Source organism: Corvus brachyrhynchos, unplaced genomic scaffold, assembly GCF_000691975.1.
Source record: "Corvus brachyrhynchos isolate BGI_N302 unplaced genomic scaffold, ASM69197v1 scaffold142, whole genome shotgun sequence".
NCBI classification, from domain to species: domain Eukaryota; kingdom Metazoa; phylum Chordata; class Aves; order Passeriformes; family Corvidae; genus Corvus; species Corvus brachyrhynchos.
In genome coordinates this window covers 8,962,892-8,980,474 of record NW_008237226.1, presented here as the reverse complement: position 1 = coordinate 8,980,474, position 17,583 = coordinate 8,962,892, and the positions used below count along the sequence as shown (strand labels likewise).

The following is a 17,583-nucleotide window of genomic DNA, read 5'->3' as shown; positions in this document are numbered from 1 at the left end:
GGAAGTTTTGCCCTGTATTTTTCTTGTCTGTCAAGATAGGAACTGAAGTAAACATCTGGGTGGGACACCAAATTGAATTTTTTGCTGTCAAAGATGGTGGTGCAATAAAATTACTCAAAAATGTCCATGGGTTGTCAGATCCCCAGAACTCTTACATACTTGTCTACCTGCTACCAGAAATTAATGATAAATAATGAGACACCCAAAATCATACTGTGTAATGGAAAGAATAGAGATGTGATCACAGACTCCAGCAGCCCTACATACCTGCAATATGAGGAATTAAAAAAAAAAAACAAACCAACAAAAAACTAAGGATAAAAAATTCAAACCCTTCCAAGTGAACCCAGAAGGCAGACCCTGGTCTAAGGTGGTAAGAAGATGTAGAGCAAAGTTTCCCACATTAGCAACTGACTTGATTATGTGAACAAGAGTGGCACTTCAGGTAACTTAGTGGTATCTGGAGTGCTGGCAAATATCTGATTTAAATATTTGTTTATTTATTTATGGCCAATCCTTAGTTACAAAAGAGAGGGAAGAAGCAACTCTTCATCTGAGAAGGGTTACATATGTATCAAGAAGACAAAACAATTTTCATAAAAGAGGAAACCTCTTTGTTATAAACATACCTTAAATATACCATGCATATATCACAGATTATTTTGTTTAAAAATTAACTTTTTTAATTTTTAAAGTTGTCAAATCAAGGTTCCATCTATCCTGTTACTTTGAATTTATGCAGACGTTTCAAACATGGTAGAAGTGGAGTTTTCTTGAAGAAATTTGAAGGAGTATTTCATTGAAGTTTTTTATTTTGTTAAGTGAACACACACTCAAAACTGAAGGCAGTGGAATACTTCTCATGATAAGAGAAAGGCAACATGTTTTAATTAAATTAAAAAGAATCATAACTGAATTTAATTTAATTTCTTAAAATATTGTCAGTTTCAATTTTCTAGAATCCAGACTAGCCTAATGATAGACTATTACCTGTGGGTTTTGAATTTGTAGAATATTTTGCCATGTATTTTATGTTGTGCTATTAACTTGCCTGAAAGAGATGGCTTTTCATATTTGATCACGTGTTCATAAACCAGCTTCTTTCATGCTGTTTCAATATCCAAGTTTCCTTTCCCATGCTCTGGTGCTGCTTACAGCACCTACCTACCACAACTGAAAACCTAAATGCTTGTACTTTGGCCCGTCTTTTTGCCTGTGTTTTAGGTAATGCCTACTTACATGAAATTTGATTGAATTCCACGTTTACCCATTAAAGACACACAGAACTGTTTGTGAAATTGATTTGATATATGGGTTGCTATTAAAAAAAACCCAAAAAACAAAAGAGAAAATTATTAAGATGTTTTGATGTATGTTTCTGACACTTCCCCTGTTACAGTCAATCAACACTATTGATTTTGATGGAATAATGCTCTCTTACAGCCAGTGAAGATCTTATTTTCCAGTAATGAATTTGTAACTATTTTGACCCTCAGATGGAGCATAGCCTCTTTTCCAGTAGTACAGGAATAAATTCTTTTATTTTCCAAGATATATCGGCCATAGCCTTTACAAACAGGCAAATGTCAAGATGCTGCAAAATATAACATTTGTAAATAATACATCTGATGTACATTTCCTCATCCCTTGGGCAGACATATATTGTATTCCATTTCTGAAAAGTAACTTATAGTTCTGTTTTATTAATGATTGCACATCCATACATGAGCATAATACTAACTGTTCCATGAGCAGCCAGACTAATGAAGACTGATTTCCTACAGATGTATGTCCTGTGACCCTTAGTGTCCTTGCTGTGACAATCCCATTTTCACATATGGTCTTAGTTCCACATGCTGCTCTGTGCTCTGTGTTTCCGATTAACCAATCAGTATTTGCTGATTTCTGGGCTTTGTTACAAATGGAAAAAGTGCCAGACACTTTCTTTAAACTGCAATTATCTTGTTTGTGTACAGGGCATGTATCAATGAAAGAAGTAGTTAATTCTTTAAGGGCTCATCAACTATTTGGTGTTTGGCAATTTTGACTCTTCTTCCTTGTCCCCACTCCTCAGTATAAATCATTTGTAGCCTTATACAGTCAGATTCAAATAAAATTTTGAATTTGATTGATCCACAGTATTGCATCCAATTTAGACATATTGTATGTGATAAAACTGTAAGGTCTTAGAGTAATTGACTCTTGAACATAATGGGTTATAATGCTGTCATTAAATGACTGATTGGTTGTTCTATGCTATTGCAAAGAAATCCTGTGGAAGAGAACGTCTGGAAAGTGCAGATGTTCATCCATCGCAACTGGGGGTAGATTTGTTTCTTTTGATGTGTAATTGCAACTGATAATTGTATAGAAAAAAAATCAGGATGTTAATGTTTCAGATCTCTTTCTCTTAACGTGCATGAGGTCTATCCTAATGTTGTTTTGTCTCTGACTCCTAACAGTATCCCTTTCACTGAGCTACATTGTAATGCATGCCCACACAGAAGTGACCATTTTCAGTATTTCTTAATTTTATTGCCCATGCTCCCCATTATCTCACCTACTAAAATTCTGCTGGTTCTTCTTTCCTCTCAGCCCAGCCTAGGACACAGTATTCATCTTACTGTTTGTTTTCCTTCCAAGAAATTGGCATCTAAAAGTGCCCTCAGGATAATCTTAGGATGGAGAGAGCACAATGCAGGTTATTTCCCAAGCCCCTACAAGAAATTTTTGGTGTTAGACCATTTAAGTTGATCTATAAATTTTTTTAGATTTTAATAAGTCATTGGAAGGAATAAACTCCATCAGTGAATCATTTGCCTTATGCAGGTCATAAATGATTAACAAAAAACGTGGTCGAGCAACATTTTCCTCTTTTTAAAATTTTGTTCATTATCTTGTTAAGCCCTCATTTGTGCCTGTCCCTGTAGTCCTGCATGTCTGTATAGATGTACATCAGTGTGTGAACTGGGTGTTCCTTGGAGTGCTTGCTTGGTACCAAGCATACCCGTGGAACCTCTCACACGAGCACGTAAGCGTGTCTCTATAGTGTGCATTTAACTTGAAGTACTTTTCAGAATGTGAGTGAGGGCACTTAAAACTTTTATAAAATAAGTAGATCCATGGGTACATTAAATAGGAAATAACATTGCCTGAAAGAGAAGGAAGAAATAATCCTAACATCCTATGATATAAAATAGAATTTTGTCAATTTGATTTGGTTTAGTTCTAATTTAATTTACTAACTGTTTTATAAGACACTATCTTACGACATAACTCTTTTCCTCCTAAATATATTTAATGTCCTGACTGAAAGATTTCAGTGATTTCCTAAGTTATTCCTTATTTCCTTTGACATTTGTCATCATAAGGAATTTGTCTTCTTTTATCCTTTAATCAAAAGAGGGTGCCCCAGATCATCAACTACTTTGATAAAACCAAACTGAATAAATTGTGTGGCTGCTCTGAAAAATTTGTTTCAGTGATATTATTTTATGCTGTATATGTGACCTATAGAAATGCATATCAATTATATATATTTATATATATATGTAAGATTATTAGTACATGCACCAATGTAGTGAGAGAACTTGAAATTCTATTACTTACTTTGAAGATTTAAATATTCCCTGCTTTCAGGAGAGTTCTGATGACAATGATAGCAATTATCAAAAAAGTTTGTTTGAGTTGCATTTCATGTAATCTATTCTGTAATATTTTGTTCTCCTCATTGTATGTATATTCCTTTATATAACGTTTTCTTTTAATACAGTTGAGTAGACAGCTGTGGATAGGATTTGTTTATCAAACTAAGAGTTCTGTTAGTTTTGCAGTAACCCCTGTTCTCCTCCTTTCCTGCACCATGGTATGTTTTGAATCACCTCTCAAATTTTCAAGAGAGCAGCACCAAAATTGGGTAGATTCCATTTTGAGAAACCTTATACAAGAAAACCCAAATTATGAATAATAGTAATTTAACAGAATAGACACATCAGACACTGTACATCAGGGTTGTACAATAGTTAAGCTATGATTGTTTTCTATGTGAAGTTTCACAGTTGTGATTAGACCTAATCAATCTGTTTTAAGCAGCCATAATAATTTCAGATTCCTGTTATAGAGGCATTTTACAGCGTATCCAAAAAAATCCTATAGAAAAAGGCTTCTTCAAAATTGTAAGAAGTTTTTGCATTTGTAGAGAATGAATTAGGCCCATTTTCTTTGCTGTTGACAAAGTACATTCCTTTTAATCTAGTCATTATAGGGAAAGTCAGCAAAGCAATGGAGGAAATACAAAGAGATTATAGGAAATGACTGTTTAAAATACATCTGCAAATGAGTAATGCTGGGCTTGTGTTGTAATGCCCCATCAATTTTCCTTTTATTGTATGCACCAGATATGCTACACTGTGCATTTGTGTGTCTTTTAAGTCTTTTTAAGTCTTAAAGGTGCTCCTCTGTTACCAAACATCTCAGTATTATATAGCTAGAATTCAAGATGTATTTTGAACTTAATTTAATAGGCAAAATACCAGCTTTATAGGGCTATATATATTTACTTCATCGCTGTTTAGAGCCCAAGCTCATTGTTTACTGTGGTGAAAATATGTCCTGCTAATTCCTTCAAATTCTACCAAATTAAGGATTTAGTTAAGAATTAATAATGATGTAATATGTAGAAATAGTTGCTTAATTTTTGATATATTAGATATTAACGATGCTGCTAACTTTCAGAGTTAGATGATCTCTCAATCTTTTTTTCTATCGGCACTAACGCATTAATGCAATGAGGGGTTAGTATTCCTACAGATGATTTTATGCAATTGTCATTGAAAACACTGACCTATTTTTAACAATGGACTTGTCCTGTTTTGGTTTTTTTACTAAATAAAAAATCAATTAATATAGTTTAAAAATTCTTTGGCTCCTAGACCCATTTAAAAATCAATTTTTAAGCTTTCAGTCATTCATTCTTGCATTTTTATTTAAAACTCAAATATAGATACATATTTTTCGTTATTAAATTTTGTAACCAATTTCATTCCTAACCCAACTTTTAATGACAAGTTTAAATGTAGAACGTATTTTCAAGAGCTAAGAATAAGAATTTATTGATAAAGGAAAGGCAGACTGTAGTGTACCTGGACAAATAATATTATTCTAGGAGTGATAGATCTAGCTGCAGAAACTGTAGGAAATAGAATATAGAGTTCCAGGACAAAATGCTAAATAACTGGTAAGACTGACTACTTTTAAATAAAGAAGCGTTCACTCTGGAGTCCAAAGCTCCTTCTTTTAAAGCTAGAAATAAACATCTGTTAGTTTTTCCATTGTAAAACTTCATTTTTATGGGTTTATAGTAGGGTCATAAAAACCTATTCCTTACTGAAACTTGACATCATAAAAGGCTAGGAAAGTCCTTTGGGTAGGTAATAAATAGATTAAAGGATGATGGAAAAGTATGCTTTCAGTACAAGCACACCAAAACACACACAAAATCTCACTCCATTGTCCATTTGACTTGTATCCTTTAATCACAGCTCAAAGCTAAGCAGAATTTCTCCTTTTAGAAGTGTACTGTTGGATTCGGGAGATACTTTTCCAAATCCATCCCAAAGTAAAGGGAGAAAATTCATGGGAAGTGAACCATGAGGTTCTGGCTCCATCAGCAGAGGAAGCCTGGAACTCGTAAGAGATGTCCCAGAACTTTAGCAATTCTAGGCCAAGTTGTTGGCCCAATGTATCTTCAAACCCTTCTTGCTTCTTTCATTTCCTTGCTTCCTTCCTAGTTCTAGCTCATTAGAAGTCATAGGCATATGAATTTCATTAAAATCTAGAGTCTTAGTATCTACATTACTATTTGCAAAAGTAAACAAAAAAAAATACATGTTCATAACAGAAGAGCCTTGTAACCTAGCTGAGAAAATTTATGGTGGTAAGCTGTGTTACGTACCAAATTGTAGCATAGGCACACTCCCTGGACAATCAATATAAAAAATTATTTGTCTTTGTTTTTTGGGTTTTTTTTATTCTGGATGCAAAAGTGAAAAATTAAGGCTAATTTCAAGCACTTGTGAATTCTTTTAGGAAATCACTGGCTATTTTTACATTAAATGTTTCCCTAAGGTGTGATCTTGCATTCACTGAAGTAACTACTTAAAAATTAAATTAATTTTAGCCATAAATAAGCCAAACAATCTGTGACAAAAGTCCTCGAGGCCATGGTGTGAAATATTTTTTTTTTAGATTGGTTGACAAACTAATTGGGTCATAAACGGAGACAAATCACTTAGAACTAAATAAGGACAAAATTTGAAGCATCACTAATGTGAGCAAAACCAGTAATATATGGAATTAGGTGCTTATCTGTCTCCTGCTTTGTAGATGATTGACCTGAGTGCTGCTACTCTCAAAGTCCAGTGTTTGAAAACATGCATGTGGAGAAGTCAAGTAATTCTGTTATAGATTCAGCTTCATTGGGATGGCCCTTTTTTTCCTTTTTTTTTTCCTTTGGATGTAATTGGTCCTTATCTTTATTCACCATTTTAAAGTACAAATTTTTGAACGTTTTCACTCTGATTTTGTATATGTTTATTTACTTATTATTTCTTACTAACTTCCATATATATTGCTAATAGTCCATGACAATTTAAAGGATATTCCGTGATTGAGGCATATTAAAATCTGTTGCATGAAACAGACCCTGGTAGTTTCAGACTTCTTTTTATGATCTTTTTGTTTATGCTGGCTGATCTACTTATGACTGTGTGGTAAGGACTGATCTGATATTCACAGTATATTTTCAAAAAATAAGGCTCCTGTAGTAATTAATATGAGAATTTCTTCTAATGTGAATCAGGTATGATCATTAGAAAGGTAAACACTGGAAAGGGAAACAACTGTGTGATACAAAAAATATTATTATTTAATCTCATAGATAGCTCGTCAGGCAGTTCCACTATAGAAAGTCTTGTTGAGGTCAACTTTTGGGTGATGATAGGCAACACTGTCAGCTACAAATAGACTGGGTTGACATTATGTACATTTGAAATGCTAGCCCAAGAGATATGAAGGAAAATACAAGCTTGGCTGAATGATGACACAGGATGATTTAACTTAATAGCTAAGCACTGTTAAGATGAGGTTCACACCAGAATCACAATGTGGCTTTTCCTTTCTATGACTGCATCTCTAGTTAGTAATGTAGGAGAATGATAATGGTGTGGAGTAGGGGATCAAGTGCGCCCTCAGTCAATTTGCAGACAGCAGTGAGCTGGATGGGAGTGTTGATCTGCTGGATGATAGGAAGCCTCTGCCAAGGTTCTGGACAGGCTGGATCAATGGGCTGAGGCCAACTGTTTGAGGTTCAACAAGGCCAAGTGCTGGGTCCTGCACTTGGGTCACAACAACCCCACGCAATGCTACAGGAATAGAGAAAAGTGGCTGGAAAGCTGCCCAGTGGAAAAAGGCCTGGGGGTTTTGGATGACTGCCAGCTGAACATGAACTGTCAGTATGTGCAGGTGGCCAAGAAGGCCAATGGCATCTTAGACTGTATCAGCAGTAATGTGGCCAGCAGGACCAGGGCAGTGACTGTCCTCCTGTAATCAGCACTGGTGAGGCCACGCCTTGAGTGCTGTGTCCACTTTTGGGCCACTCCATGAAAGACATTGAGGTGCTGGAGGATGTCCAGAGTAGGGCAGCAAAGTTGGTGAAGGGTCTGGAACACAGTGCTTATGAGGAGCAGCTGAGGGAGCTGGGATTGTTAAGTCCGGAGAAAATGGGGCTCAGAAGGAACCTCATTGCTCTCTAAAACTACCAGAAAGGAGATCATAACACAGTTGGGGTCAGTCTCTTCTCTGAAATTGCAAGTCATAGGACAACAGGAAATGGCTTCAAGATGTACCAGGGAAAGTTTAGATTGGATTAGGAAAAAATTCTTCATGGAAAGGGATGTCAAATATTGGAACTGGCTGCCTAGGGAACTGAGGGAGTCACCATCCCTGGAGGTGTTTAACAGATGTGGTAGGCTTGGCAGAGCTGGGTTAACAATTGGAATCAATGAACTTAAAGTCCTTTTTCAACCTAAGTGATTCTATGAAGACAGACATCACAAAATGAGAAATAAAAATCATGAGGTCGGAGGAGTATTTTATAAAGGAATTGTTTCTTAAGTAGAGTTACATGATGTTTTTCCCATAGTAATGCCAGTTCCCAGTTCAGCATAACATAATGTAACTCTTTAATAACAAAGATAATTAAAATTGCCAGAAGAAAAACTGTTAGATAAATGTGAAAGATAATAAGATGAAGTATGGAAATAGCCCAGTAGTTAGTACAATACAATTTAATGAAGCAGCATTTGTTCATGTTGTTATTCACAACCTGAAATACTAATTGAATTAATTTTTTTCTAAAGGTTTTCAAGTTTCCAACTTCAAAAAATTGTGGGAGAAGAAGGACCAATTATTTTAGAACTGTCATAATTTTTGTCTGCCAAAGAGGAAAATTGAAGCTAAAGATAGGACTAGATTTATGCTGTCTAGTCTAGTACTTTTGTCTCAATGCTTAAGTATATAGTGCTCAGCAACTCATGTGAGGTGGTCTTCATCCTTCTAATATTAGCGTGTCTAAGATCTGCTTAAGTAGATTTTAGGTAAATATAAAAGGTCTCAGTAAAATCCATGGCACTTACCAAAACATCCAGCAAAACAAAATAGTTCGTCCCCTGTATGCACTTGGCTCCGGATCATTTACCTCGCTAGAACATTGTTTTGGAAGGGATGTTGGAATGAACGATTAAGGAAAGAAAGCAGGAAAAAGGTCCAGAATATTTTTATAAGCAAAGACTTAAAACTAATAATCTAAATTGAATGCCTAAGTATTCAGTAATAAAACTGAAGAGTAATTAAGCATTTGCTCTCTTTCTCTTTTAGTGCTAGCCTTCCTATGGAATTTGCTTTCAGTTAGACCACAGTGCCTCATTTTATATCTTTCATACATGGGAGAATCAGAAATAAAAGATTTATTAAGCAAGCTTCAACATGTCCATTTGATGTTTTACTATTGTAACATGAATTTCTTCAGAAAAGATACAGATTAGCTTATCCTCACTTAGTGAAGAAACCAGTTAATGCAGTGCCAGATCAGGCTTATTATAAAAAGCCAAAGGCTGGCAATAGTATTTGCATTTAATGAAACGGTGATTTTTGTAGTGTAGCTGACTAAGGGAAAGAAATATCTTATGCCAATAAAAATCTCATCAGGTGATGGCTTTGACAGAGCATCTCAGTATCCTTGTCACCCAGAGCTGTCGTAAACAAACTACTGATGAGACAGTGATAATAATTAACACAGTGTTAGTGGAACATAGATGCTCACAACTATTTTTCAGCTACAGTGATCTGAATGAATGCCAGGCAGTGCATGCAGCATAACATCATAGCATGCTTCTGTTTTTATTTGCTGTGAAGCTGTTGGGTCTCTCCATATTTTCAACCACAGATCCTTGGTGTAAGTCCTTGCTGTAATCTGATGATACTTTTTTGCCTCTAAGAAACTGTACATCAAATCATAACATTTAGAAATATATAATGGGGCAGAATCTCATGTATTGTAATTTCAAAAGCTGACTGTTTTTTGAAGCTGTTTCACCAAGTCAAAATTCTCTCCTTTCTTCTGCATTTTTAACAATAGATCATTGCTGGTGAATATTAACCCTATCTACAAAATAATAATTTTACTGGTAAAACTCATGTTAAAAAGAAACAAAAATAATCTTGAGGTTGGATATGGCAAAAAGCCTCAGAACTAACTAACTTCCTTCCTGCCTCCCTTCCCTCCCTCTCTCTCTTCCTCCCTCCCTTCCGTTCCTTCCTGCCTCCCTTCCCTTCCTTCCTTCCTTCCTTCCTTCCTTCCTTCCTTCCCTTTCCTTCCCTTTCCTTCCCTTTCCTTCCCTTTCCTTCCCTTTCCTTCCCTTTCCTTCCCTTTCCTTCCCTTTCCCTTCCTTCCTTCCTTCCCTTTCCTTCCCTTTCCTTCCCTTTCCTTCCCTTTCCTTCCCTTTCCTTCCCTTTCCTTCCCTTTCCTTCCCTTTCCTTCCCTTTCCTTCCCTTTCCTTTCCTTCCTCCCTCCCTCCTACCACATCCCGGCCCCCAGGTGAATGGAATGCTAAGCGTGGATGGTCATGACAATAGAGCATTTTTGGCTAAAATGCTGGGTTCTTTGGCTGATATCCGAGGTGTGTTCCCTCTCTGGGATGTTTCGCATTGATGCTAAAGAACTGTAGGTTGTTTTTCATGGATAATTTAGGCAAATAATGAAACACATTCCACTGTGTTCTTAGGCATGAGGTACAGAAAACTAATATTGGCTTTTGTCTTGACTGGCTCTGTCTCTACCTAATCTTTGATCGTAAAAAGAAATACCATCTCTTTGCTTTTTTTTAATCAAAGTAGTACCTGACTGGCATTTTATCCTTGCAGGTGTGGTTTGAGTCTGTCCAGATGCCATATCTTAACTTCTTTTCTGTCTTCCTCTGCCTCCTTTTCCTTGGCTTCCTAAATCTCTTTTCTAAACATGTTCCATTAGACAATAGTCTCCAACCATTTAAAAATAAATGCAGAAATAAATGTGAAATAAATGCAAATTGGAGGAGAGTGCTATCCTCTCAAGTAATACAAAATATTATTGTTTTCACCCTTAGTCCTTGGTGTTCCTCCCTTTTTTTTTGTATGAACCTTGACCTGCTCCTTGCAAAAGCTCCCTATGCAAATAGGAAGTATTGCCCAAGGACTTTACAAGACTGTCCTTGAGTTAAAAGTGATTCATTGAACACAGGCTTTTTAATTATTGTATTGGCAAATAGTATTAATTTTTTTCATATAAAATGTTGGTATGTTTGAATTTTTCTGGTCTCAATCCTAAACTCCTTATCAGAAAAGCTTACTTGCAAATGTGGAGGTTTTGTCTCTGTTGTGGTAGAGAACACTTTATTGTTATAGTTTGAATGCTTCCTTAGGCAAAGTAGTGAAGGACAAATATAAAATACCCAAATTTTTTTTTCCAGTCTCATGCTTTTTGAGCCCCAGTGCATGATTTTTTAATATTAAAGTTGACAATACTGCTGTTTCAAATTGGAATACACCATTAAATAAGAAATAATATTGGTATTCTTTCAAAAATCTTTTATCCTTCCAGAGAATAGAAGCCTCTTATCTGATCAATAATGTGGAAAAAAACCAAACCTGACATTTCCATTAAATGTAAGGCATTTCTGATTCATAGACCATCTTTTTGTTTTGTCATTCTGGCATAATGGTGTCTTGTTCCACGAGAGAGGCTTTGCATTGCTGTAGGAATAATAAGAATGACAACAAAAATGTTCTCATAAAAATTAGAATTTTTGCTGCTGTGACCATCTCGTCAGTTGCATTTCGACTTTGGAAAATGTGTTCTTAAAATTATGCTCATAAATAACTTTAAATAAGCCTACTTGCAGGCTTGGAGTACCTGGGCTATCTGATCTCTGGAAGACAGCTCTCTTCAAAGACTGCATTTCTTTGGAAGATGTCTACCTAGGTAGTTAGGAAAGTGTTTCCGGCGTGTGGGATGCAGAGCACAGCTGAGTAGTGCTCCAGTTTGAGAGGGACTTCAAACTTCTGGTATGATTTGAGGTTGTAAAAACAGTTTAAATGGTGTATCAGACAACCCTGATGTGTGCACAGCTTTACCATCCAGCCCTAGGGAGCTGATGTGCACTGGCAGTGATAGTTTGCCGTCTTAGACTGTACTGTGTACATAATGTACTCTGTAGAGCACAGATCCTGCCATGGGCTAGGCTGTACTGTGTCCTGCACGCATTCTTCTACTACTCTGTACTCCTGTAAGTTTAGTCAAATCTCAACCGTTCTGAGAAGTCATCTGGGTGACTTATTTGTGGGTCCAGAAATAGGAAACAGCCACAGCTTTCCCTTGAGCTCTCCCACAGATGTCTTTGTGCAACAGTTTGGAAACAAGGCAGGTCTGGGCTTTAGTTTGGGATTGAGCTCATATGCAAGAGATTCTACTGATGTAAGCACAGACTATTGTGTAGCTAGAAGTCTCTTAGATCTTGGAACATATGGCAGTTTCATTGATGTAAGTTACATCAATTCATTTTTGACATTATATCGTTTGTAATTTTGTATAATTAATTTAAACTGATTATTTTGCACTTCAAGAAGACATCAAAGAATGGTAGGTAACTTCAGAGCTCTAGTTCACAAAGATTTAAATCGAGAAGTTATGTCATCTTTCTGTTTTTAAGTTTGCTTAAAGCATCATTTGTGCAGAGGTTTAACACCAGAAAGAATGATGCATGAATTTCAAATTAATGTTATTTTTAGTAGAAAGTCAGAAGAGGTTACATATTTGCCAGAAAATAACTTCTTGTATTTACTTAGATATATAATGCAAAATCATTACATACTTTTAGGTTTCTTGCTAATAATAGAGGAATCTTTTTGGGTGTTCTAGGTCCCTCTTGTGCTCAGGCTATAATAGGTGATTTTTTTAATGTAAAATATGTATTTTTTTATGAAAAAGTAAAGTGTAGTTTGTTTGTTCGTTTGTTTGGGGGTTTTTAACAATTTTAAGACCTTGAGAGAGATTTAGAAAATAATTTCCCTAAGGAGAAACATTGCAACTTTACAACTTTATAGAGTTGCAAACAAAGTGCAGATATATTTTTTGGGAAAGTTCTCAGAAATTATCTGATACTCTTATAATTACTCAAGAGCAAAAAAAAATTGAATCTATGGAAAAATACAACTTTCTGTTAGACTTAAAAATAAAGAGTTGATGAATAACATTCCACAAGTGATTTGACAACTCTCTATCAACTTACAGTGTTTGGACTTGTCAATATTGTACCCCATGTTTGTCCCTGTGCTTTTATGGGACAGGGGAGTAGGCTGGTGGAGGATATGCCAGGTAGCCCCTCTCTACCTTGAAAATGGAGGCTTTTATAGATTGTTTGTACTGGCACTACAGCACTATCCAACTGCAACTTGCAAAGATATCTGCTATATATGAATGCACAAGCAAGCATTAATGCTGATAGAAACCACTAGATCTATATCTCTCTTTGCTGACATGTGAGCTTGAAACAATATGACATAGTCCTCCCTCAGCCTAAACAGCTCACTGAGCTTGACAACGACACTAATAGAAGACAAGCAGTTCTGCATCGGGAGGTTTTTGATGGAAAGCATAAAAGTACTGCTCTGTCCAACCACTCTCTGAACGTGCTAGAAAAATGACAGATTGTCAAAATTAAGTGCCATGTTCTTCACATGAAAACAAAGCAAACATGATGAAAGCTTTTAGCAATAGGCATAGGTTTAGTTTATACTATTTTTCCAGTGCCTTGCAACTATACATTGATGTTACTTTCTTCAAACAGCTGTTTGTGCGTAAAGCAAGAAGATTATTTTGGTAGGCTGAAATTTGACAAGTTCTTTCAAAATTGGCTTTTCTGTTTCTAAACCTTGCAGGATAAACAGCTATATTAAAGAAATGGCTGTAAAATCCAGGCTGAATTAAGACACATATATTAAAAGAGCAAGCTATGGATGTTGACTTTTGAAGCCCTTTGATTATGTCAGTGACTGAAACATACTTTATATCTTGTGGCTATGAGAAAAAGTTTGAAAACATGGCCTGGCATAACCAATACTATTTCTCTCTTTTTCTGTTGGCAACTTGAAACAATTATTCGTAAAAAGTGTGAATTATCCCATTTTCGCTTTGCAAACTAAAAACAATGAGAAAGGAAAACTGCATATATTGTGATACATGCATATGAATTTTCCAAGTTCTCCATTTTTCTACTCTTTAAACTAAAATTGATTTTCTTCTGTAAATCATTTTTGTTCTTCTCATCCTTCTTTCTAGGCTTATGTTTTGTATTTTTATTTCCACTTTATGACATACTTATTTAATGTTAAATATTATAAAATAAAATGTCTCATATGCTGCTTCTAATCTTTAACTTAAGGGTTAAATAATATGCCTTTGTTAAGAGGAATCAGGCCTTTGAATATTTTTACGTCCCATAAGGTATTTTTAGTAAAATCCAAGGCTTGCCTTAGTTGTGGGAGAAGCTGCCAGGTTTTATTGACACACTAATAATCTGGAATGGGAAAATTTGCAATGAGTATATCCTTTTAGATGAATGCAGTGCACCCTTGAGATGTCTGGTTATGTAACTTGGACGTTTAGGGACTGTAATTCAAAGGAAACAGCAGCAGCAAGACAGAAGTCTGGCTCTGATATTGAAAAAGCAGAGGTTTTTGTGCCTATGTTGGAAAAGGAACAATAGGTCACGTTATTGTTTTTGCATACTGCTCTTAATCCAGATGTTTACTTTTACTGCTCTAAAGGTTGTTTGTCTCCTAATGCTCTTTGTATTGGTGCTTGATTATATCTTACCTGAATCTTTTGTTGCAGCTAACCCAAGTTAGATGATGGTGAAAACTGCAAATATTTTGCCATTATAATCATCATCATAAATCACAGGCCATAAGATCTGCCTTGTGTTTAGAGGAATCATCTTTTTTATTGACTGTCTTCCATAATTAATAGCACTTTACTTTGTAAATCAAATTAGCCCACTTTTTCTATAAAGATTAAGTGTGAGATCATTTTTTAGAACATTAAATGACCTTGACAAAAACAAGGGATCAATAACACGTTGATTAACAGATTGTTTTCGGTTATATTGGATGGTTTTTGTGTTGTTAGTTTTTCCTGTTGCATGACCTGTAGAGGTTGAAGGTCATTGATATCTCCTGGTAGTTCTGTTTTCCCTAAGTAGTTGATTCTACTCTTGTCTAATACTGATGGATTCTCTTAGGCATGTGTGTAGGTTTTTAGATTTACACACGCCCTTACCATCTTGATTCCCAATTCTGCTTATATTGACAGAGCCGTTAAATATCCCAGACTTCAGGTCTCTCCCATGTCCACACCCACATCCTAGGGTCAGCTACCAGGCAACCAGTTTGCTCAGGTTTTTATGTGGTCTGGCCTTGAAAATCTGAGAGGATGGAGACTGAACGTCCTTTTTAGGCAAACAATTCTTGTGCCTTCAGTTGTCGATTGAAAAACAATCTTATGTCCTATCAGACCTTATTTCAATTTATGCCCTCTGTTTCTTTGTGTCATACACCATTGTGAAGAGCCTGGATTGCTCCTGTGGTTACCAGGGGGCTGTTATTTCTTTCCCTGCCTCTTCTCCAGGTTTAATCAAGCCCAGCACCCTCTACCTCCCCTCACAAAGGACAAATGCACCAGCCCCAGCCAGCTTGATGGCCTCTGCTGGACACCCTGAACTACTTCTCCTTTGATGGTAGGACTGCCTGTGCTCTGTTCTTCATGGATGAGGTCACTTGGATCCTCTCCTCTCATGGCTCCTTACCAGCTCTTTATGTTTACTTTGATTTGCCTTCACTCAGGTAACATAGAACTCCTTGTGCCAGAAGCCCATGGCTGATCAAACTTGACACATAGTGTCCCAGGGGGACTATGAGGCCAGGACATTGCATTGCATTCAGCAGAGGCTTTAATGCCAAAGGAAAATCATATTCCCAGCTATGAAAACTTCTTTAGTCACTTGAAAGCAAAAGCCTGTCACATAACCTGCACGAGCACCTTATTCCCAATGCCATGTCATGTAATTGAGAAATTCTTTCAGGAGAGCAATGTTAGCAAATTAGGAAGTCTCTCAAGTTCAACAGCATGCTTCCAAGTGCTGAATATCTCAAGAGAGTTGTAGTTTAGGTGCTTTTGTCCCATTTTCCCCCATGTTAAAATCACCTCTTCTGGCTACATCTCCCTCGGTGCTTTAAGGCTGTCAGGATGCATTGTGCAGCTCTAGCCAGCCCCTAGGAGCACACTGCTGGTCTCACAGAATAACAGCCACTCTCTCAAATTCTCTTTGTGCAGCAAAGAAAAACAGGTGCATCTTGAAGTTAGGTGCCCTGTGAGTCTTTGCACTGGGAAAAGTCTGTTTATGTCCACCATTAAACAATTTCCATCAGGATGATTTGTTGTCACTGCTTCTGATAACTTTTAGCTCTCATAATGCTCCTGTTCTATTGACGCCATGGTGCTTTATGTACACTGGTGAGAGTCCTGTTATCTGTAATACAAAACTTCCACTGATATATTGATCAACTGAAAATGGCGATCAGCTCTGAACATTTAATCCTCTACTTAAACTTTAAGCTATGGGTAGTTTTGAGTATCTTGTGACACCTCATCAGCAAAGTTTTGAAAGATGTGTTCCTGAGTCCTAGAATTTGGGTAAAACATTCTGCTGTAGACCTGAGAGACAGCAGGAGCAGATGAGTGAAGAAATAAGAGAATGTCTATACAGAACTCATTTTCTTAACATTTAAAAATAACAAAATTGATTTATTTTTTAATTTGCTCTCTGGCTAAAACCAAAGGAAAAAAAAAAAGTTTTACAAGTGTGCATTATGCAAAGGAAAGAAGAATGCTAAAATCAGACTCAAGAGTGCATTATGCTAATGCCTTGAAAGATCAAGACCGAGACCCTGACCTCATTGAAACTGGTGTGAATTTGATTTTTGAATTAGCAGGGTCAGATTTCATTCTAGATACAAGATGTTAGGGTATAAGTTTCCTTACTAGCTATTAGGATATGAAAGTATTAAAAATGTCTGAAACAATTATTAAATTATGCAGATTGTGTAGAGGATTTAGTTCCTGCACAAAACTAGCATTAAGTAGGAGTGAGATGAGGATACTGATGCCTCTTCCTGGTCTTAAAATCAATTCTCAATCACAGTTAGAAGGGAAAAAGGGATTTTACCTTGGTATTTGTTTTAAGGATCCTTAGGTGCACTATGTCCAGGCCGAACATAGCCCAATGCACACCACAATGCACACCTGCAAAAGATCGGGTATAACATTATAGGTCTTACTAATTAGCATATCTATTAAAGATTCCCCAATGAGAGGCTCGAGTGAGCCCCCCTCTCCAAGGTGCCCCCCACTCCAAGGTACCCGGTATAACAGGGATATAAAAGAAAAGGCAGAAAAATCATGGCATCAATACAGAACTGAACACAGAAGATACTATATCAAAGAGTTATCTTAAAGGTTTTCATTTCTTTAACAAGATTTAAATTTCAGTACTTTCCAATGTAACGGGAGATTAAAAGTATATTGACTAGAAGGAGTCTGTAATACGCTACATGAAAGACAAAATTAATTTTATTTTGTTTCTAGTATTTTCTTATAAGTGTGTTATTCAATAGAAGCGTACAGTCTACACAGGCTAATTCATGTAAATAATTGCTATTATATATTTTTATGCTTTAGCTATTTCTTCTAATGTCTCTGTCAGAGAGCTGTAAGAAACCATTGATAGCAAAGTTTTTGTCTTATAAAAATTGGAAGAATGTTAAGTAATACTTGAGAAATGTCAACAGTTGTCTGGGTAAATTGTTTTAAAAATAGGTAAATGGAGGGTCAAATATCTAGAAAACACGGAGGTAGGCCATGTGGAGAATGATGAA

At 36.2% G+C, this 17,583-nt stretch overlaps 1 protein-coding gene across 9 annotated transcripts in view; it reads left to right on the top strand.

Moving 5' to 3' along the window:
* The window catches only part of DGKB (diacylglycerol kinase beta), a 381,330-nt gene that overhangs the window by 264,075 nt on the left and 99,672 nt on the right, over positions 1–17,583 (top strand). The window lies entirely within an intron of this gene.